Source organism: Hemicordylus capensis, chromosome 11, assembly GCF_027244095.1.
Source record: "Hemicordylus capensis ecotype Gifberg chromosome 11, rHemCap1.1.pri, whole genome shotgun sequence".
Taxonomy (NCBI): Eukaryota; Metazoa; Chordata; class Lepidosauria; order Squamata; family Cordylidae; genus Hemicordylus; species Hemicordylus capensis.
In genome coordinates this window covers 20729406-20736296 of record NC_069667.1, presented here as the reverse complement: position 1 = coordinate 20736296, position 6891 = coordinate 20729406, and the positions used below count along the sequence as shown (strand labels likewise).

The following is a 6891-nucleotide window of genomic DNA, read 5'->3' as shown; positions in this document are numbered from 1 at the left end:
AACTGGCCTTCCTTCCACTTGCAGCTCTGCTCCATTTCCCCTGAAAACCAGTCCAGATCTGCTGTTCCCCCCAATTTCATTGTAGACCTGGACCTGATCCCTATGTCATAACTTGGCTTTTGTGAACGAAGTGAAACCACACACTCTCTTTTAAGAATTTCCTAGTGTCTGACACTGAATATCTAATTTTGCCGCAAGCAGTGGGGAATTAGTAATTAATCACTCCACTGATGAGTGCTTATTTCTTCTTTGGAAGTATAGTTCCCCCCACCATTCATTCCAAGCCATTTGCCGCACCTTTGTGTGACATTATTATGAAGTTTAGGAATGTAATGAAGGTATTATGTCGCGCGCGCGCGTGTGTGTGTGTGTGCATGTTTCTACATTTCCCCATCTGGAGATTAAATTTATATTTCTGTCTATCATTACAAAATGGGAAATCATCTTTAAATCATCTTAAAGGATGCCCAATTTCTACAATTATAATAATTATATACTAAATGTGTATAAATGCTAAAACATAGGAGTGAAATGCACTAGATTATTCATGTCACAGACACACGGAGAATAACTGAGAAGTGGGGATAAACTCCCCACTTTTAAGTTGGCTGGATTCACATGATCGGTGTGAAACCCAGTTCCTGGGAGCAGATGTTCTCAGGATGCAGACTTCATGCCGATCATATGATGCCACCCTTAGATTTCCATCCATATCCCTTGAATCTGAGAATTTTTGCAAATATTGAGGCTGTACACCTGCACAGTCTAACCCAGGCTAGGCTGCGTGTGTGAAGTACCAGGATCAAGCCCAATCCCAGCAATGCCCCCGTGTCAAGCCCTATGGTTCACTTAACCTTGGCTGCCCATCAACTGGGCGATGGCTTCTGGGTTAAACAGCTTCACCCTGACCTGCCACCATTTTGGGCAGTGAGTCAATGGGAAGGAGTGGCCATGCTCATAGAGCAGGGGACCCTGGGATGTGGGAAGGGGCTGCTCATATGGATGCGTGACAAGGCAGAGAGGAAGGCAGCCATTGCTCCTCAGTATATTTCTTTTTCTTAGCTTTGGAACAGTTACATATATCTTTATGTTGTATAGGAAAATAATAAAGAATCACACGGAATAAAACAATAAAAAATCACAAAAATAATAATAAAATCACAAGGAAACTGTAAATATCTTTCGATGCAATTGAAATGGAAATTGCACGAATAATTTCAGCCGAGCCATTAAAAGGTATTAAATTCAACTCTTAAATTCTATAAAGCAAATGCTTTTTGTTTCTCTAGATCCAAATTAGACCTTGGTTCTAACCTCTGCTAATCCTGTGATGAAGACCTATATTGATTAGCAGGTTTTAATTAGCAGGGATTTTAGACAGAACAGGGTACCTCATTATAATCTGTCAATCAGATATATACCTTGGATAGAATGCTCCTCAAAGACACTCAGGAGATTTGGAGAAATAAGTTTTGTCTATTTGTTATTGCAGCCCAGTTCTTATTAATTCGAAGATGAGATGTTTAAGGTTTTGAAACCAAATCACATTGACGATGTTTTAAACTGGGATCCTTTGAGGTGTTATAATGTGGCAAGCCCCATTTACAGCAGGCTTGTGCCAGTTGTTAGCTTTTTACTGATGTAATTAGGCACTTGAATATATAATGAGTCATTCTACCTGCAGAAGTAATTTTGCTGAATGCAATGGAGATGCTTTCAGAAGCACAAATATTTCGGAACAAATTCAATGAAACAGCCAAACAACAAAGATTAGGGGGGGAGGCAGTGGCAAAGCATTCTTTTTCCAAGTGCAATCCTAGCCAATCAGGGATGATGCAGAAAATATGATGAAGTCACAAAGCTGCACAGTCAATCCAATTTCACTATACTCAAGTGTCACTGGAGGGAGAGAAAACCATTCAGAGTGAGGGTGATGCTTCATGGATTATACAAGTACAGAATAATCTAGCCAATCAGGGATCACATCATGAGCAGCACAATCACATCACATATCAATGCAGCCAAGCAGATCTAGGTGCAGATATCACTGGGTGTGAATGAAGTCCCTTCAAATTGTGGGAAAGGTTGACGAAAGAGGAAATGTTTCGTCTCCCATGGAAGCAATCACCAAAAATAATCAAAAGGGAGTATCAACAAGAAGGAAAGGTTATTCATATCCTTTCCTTCTGCTCATTCTGGTGAGGGAGAAAACCAGTCACTAGTGAGTGAGAAAGTTTCTTTCCCTATGACATTTGACTTCCTCTTCCCCTTACATGTAGCTTTCCAGTGTGAGAGATCTGGGTTTTTGGTGTTTTCCCCCCATTTTTTAAGGCAAAAGGATTTCCATCAGTCCTGGAAGGAGTGGGTGTGTGAAATATGCGCCAAAAACATTTGTCAAAGGAAGGTGAGCCTTAGAAGAAAACTAGTTTTTCATATTCTTGGGTTGGTTTGTGTTCCTGTGCAAGAAGCGTTTGTGTTCCTGTGCAAGAACTTAACATTGGCTGCGTCAGAAGATTGCCAATCCCTAATATTCTCATAGGCAGGAGCTAATTTGGGGGAAGAGAATAATTTGCATTTATACTGGGGCAGCCAGTATACATGTAGCTTTCCTGCTACTACCCTCCTTGCTTACATAAGAACATAGGAAGCTGCCTTATACTGAGTTGGACTATTGGCCCATCTATCTCAGTATGGTCTGCCCAGACTTGCAGCGGCTTCTCCAAGGTTGCAAGCAGGAGTCTCTCTCAGCCCTATCTTGGAGATGCCATGGAGGGAACATGGGACCTTCTGCATGCAAGCATGCAGATGCTCCTCCCAGAGTGGCCCCATCCCCTAAGAGGAATGTCTTATGGTGCTCACACCATGTAGTCTCCCATTCAAATGCAAACCAGGGCAGACCCTGCTTCACAAAGTGTTCACAATTCATCCTTGCTACCACCAGACCAGCTCTCCTCCCAGTACTCTCCTCCTACTGTTGCCTTGCTTGTCAGTAGCCCATTTCTCATGAGCCAACTATAGTTATGAGGCAGTCTCTCCCTGGTTCAAATCAGCTGGCCCCTGGGGAGCTTACCTTCCTATTCTAGTTGTAAAAACATTTACAATATAACCATAAGATACAAAGCAGCAGCAGCAAAACACCCATATAAAAGCCTGGGGGACAGGTGGAGCCAAGATTTCACTTGCTTTCTAAACACAGTTATGGATCTTGGGAAGCGGATGCCCACTGGGAGAACTTTCCAAAGTCTGGGGCCAATAACTGAGAAGGTCCTGTCCCGTGTGCATGAAAGGCAAGCCTTCCTCATTGTCGGCACGCAGAGCAGGGCCCCCACCGACGATGACCTTGCTAAGAGGGCAGAAAAATATGCGGGCTTGGCTCACGGAGTCTGTGTTTATGCCTGCGTAATGTGTGTCTTTGGGAAGAATGCCATATGCAAGCCCCCTTCCACAGACAAGCTACCCATTCTAACCATGCACATTTTGCTATTATCTTGTATTGTAATCATTCACTTCTGCTTCTGACTTTGCTTTTTCCTCACCATCACAAGCATGCTTCTGGATGCAATAGCTGCTGAGGCTCATTAAGCTGATAGGTGTGACCTATTTTTATCAACTTTTATCTTATGCCTGCTGGCTCTATCTGAATGTGAATTTCTCTCTCTCTATCCTTCTGCCTAACATTCCAACATGGTATTCCACCCCCCCCATACTAGCAGAAACCAAGGGACAACTAACTTCCTTCCTTCCTTCCTTCCTTCTTTCTTTCTTTCTTTCTTTCTTTCTTTCTTTCTTTCTTTCTTTCTTTCTTTCTTTCTTTCTCCTTCCTTCCTTCCTTCCTTTTCCCTCCCTCCCTCCCTCCCTTTCTTTCTGTCTTTCCTTTTCCTCCTTCCTTCCTCCCTCCCTTTGTTTCTTTCTGTCTTAGGCTGAAATGTACAGGCAAAAGGAATAATTTTGTGATACTAGGGCTGGAAACACAATTTCCCCACAGTGGAATTGGCAAGAGAATGTCAAGGTCTCCTTGACTCCAAGGAGAAAACTGGGACTGGATGATGAATTTCAGAGTCCTTCTCCAAAATACATTTTTTTAAATGGTCTCTCCACATCTGGATTTCCATGAAGCCCCCCAGAGGTCATTTCCCAGTGGGCTTCATTGCCAGATGGCTGTTTCCTTTGTTCTCTCCCCCAGCGAGCAAGGGAATGAAGAAAACACCCAGCCAACAAGGAAGCCAGCTGGGAATGAGGCCAGTCAGAGCTCAGGGGAAGGAGAGAGCAGGTAATTCTCAGGAGCTGGACAGCTCAGGTTCTTTAAGCCTGTCTGTCCAATTATAGCTCCGCCTCTGCCTTAGGCGAACATAGCAATAGCAATAGCACTTACATTTATATACCGCTCTATAGCCGGAGCTTTCTAAGTGGTTTACAATGATTTAGCATATTGCACCCAACATTCTGGGTACTCATTTTACCGACCTCGGAAGGATGGAAGGCTGAGTCAACCTTGAGCCCCTTGGTCAGGATCGAACTTGTAAACTTCTGGTTACAGGGCGGCAGTTTTACCACTGCGCCACCAGGGGCTCATAGTCAGAACATCCTGACTAACACAGTTAGTCAGAACATCCTGACTAACACAGCACTTGCACAACAAACAACATTGACCCTCCGCTAACTGAGCAAAGAGACATCATTTAAAGTGGTGATTCTCTGATATTTAGCAGGGGGAGAGCAACTGGCCCTATCCAGCCCCAACACAGCATCCCTCCAGTGGCTGTTGCAGGTACCTGCCTTATGTTTCTTTTTTGATTGTGAGACCTTTGGGGACAGGGGACCATCTTCTTTATGTATTATTTATTTTTCTATGTAAATCGCTTTGAGAACTTTGGTTGAAGAGCAGTATATTATTATTATTATTATTATTAGTAGTAGTAGTAGTAGCAGCAATAGTAGTAGTAGTTGTTGTTCTTGTGGTTGTAGAAAAAGAGATCCCAGAGGGTAGTCAGAGCCCTCCTCCCTCCCTATCCTGCAACCAGGCAATTTGTGTTCCCCATCGAGGGATCACTGCCTTCAATCCAACACATCCTCAGAAGGGGAGGGAGTAGGGTGAAGACCCACCTCCTCTGCTCCCAATTGGCTAGCTACATGCTGAGGCTCAGCCTACACCTCCCCTCAGCCTGACTGACCAGCTGCAGGGAAGTAATTTGATAAATAAATAAGAATATATATTTTAAATTGTTAAATTGCTTTTCGTTTGTGTATATGTTTTAAACGTGTTTTATGCTCTCGTGAACTGCCCAGAGATGAAAGTTTGGGGCGGTGTACAAATTTGATGCAAATAAATAAGTAAATAAATAAATAATCCCACTGAGATTAGTGGGATAACATGTATCCTGTTATATCAGGTCCCCAAGCTGAAGGTTTGGAACAGACCTGGTACACTTGTTTTAAAAAGGTTGGGAACCCCACTTTGCTAGGGCAGTAAGGTCACACCACTTTGTGAAGTCAGGGGGAGTTTCAGAATTCTGCTCTTTCACTCTTGTGCTCTTGTGCAAATGTTCCTGGCAGAACAGATGAGGCACACCACAGATTGTGGCCCATCTTGCACAAACACAGATGTTTGTATTAGCACAGTGCTGGTCCACCCCACCTTAGATACAGATGCTGCTAGTCCCAGACTTAGCACAACCCCAAGATGTGAAGAATCCTCTGTGTCGGTTTTCAGTAGGGATGTATCAAATTGATTCAATTGAATCAAATTGAATCAAATTGATTCAACTCGAATCTGGGTGATCCGAGGGATTCAAATTTGAATTGAATCACCCCTTAAAAGGGCAAATCAATTTGAATTCTAATCAAATTTTTGAAATTCAATTAGAATTTGATTTGAGACCTGTTTGGTACCTGTTAAAAAACTATCCAGGCTAAAAAAGGCTCCCAAACAGGGTCGGAATGATTAAAATTGAATCAAATTTTCAGAACAGATTCAAATTTGATTCGAATTCAAAATGAATTTTTGGAATTCAATGCCAATTCAACATGCTTTTTTTTAAAAAAAATGTGTTGTGCACATCTCCAGTTTTCATCCTACTGCATTTGACCTGACCACAAGTTCTAGTGTTTTCAAGAGAGAGCAATTCATTTATTTCCTATCACACTCTCCACATGATTTCGGAATCCCTCCTCAAATATAAAGTCAGTCTGGAGATTAAGCTGGTCTTGCAGCAGGACTTGTCCTGTTTGCTATGCAGGGTTTTCCTTGGTTTGCATTTGGATGGGTGACCACATGTGAGCACTGTCTACCATAAGATATTCTTTTTAGGGGATGGGCTTGTAGCTCAATGGTAGAGCATCTGCTTTGCATGCAGAAGGTCCCAGGTTCAATCCCTGGCAGCATCTCCAGGTAAGTCTGGGAGATAGTCCTGCCTGCAACCTTGGAGAAGCCGCTGCCAGTCTGTGTAGGCGATACTGAACTAGATACACCAATGGTCTGACTCAGTATCAGGCAGCTTCCTGTGTTCCTTATGACCCCTTCAGTGACCCAGCATTCCCACGTACTTCACCAGGCTGGCAGCTGGATTCAACACACCAACCCTGGTTGAAAGATATTGGAATATTGTTTGATCAGCCCCTTCAGCTGTCTGTTAATATGGCTGTGGAAATTAGTACAGCATGATGAATAAGAAGAGCTCCCCAGGTAGAGATAATTTCAGAGATGAACTTTTGCATTTCGCCCAGGTGGCGCATGTTATGGCAAAAAATGTCATTTATTTGATCATTAAACTGAATTAGTATAGAAGTAAATTAACGCCAGGCTGATCTATCATAAGCATTCGGTCTTTTAATCGTCTCCCCATTGTATGGGGAAGAATCCCAAGCACCCATTTAGATTGTCTCCATTTGGGC

The 6891-nt window shown here is 42.9% G+C and overlaps 1 non-coding gene across 1 annotated transcript; it reads left to right on the top strand.

Annotated features, from left to right (window-relative positions):
* Positions 1-6309: 6309 nt before the first annotated feature.
* Positions 6310-6384, top strand: TRNAA-UGC (transfer RNA alanine (anticodon UGC)). The gene has a single exon. It is a non-coding gene; the product is annotated as a tRNA-Ala (tRNA).
* The last annotated feature ends 507 nt before the right edge of the window (positions 6385-6891 follow it).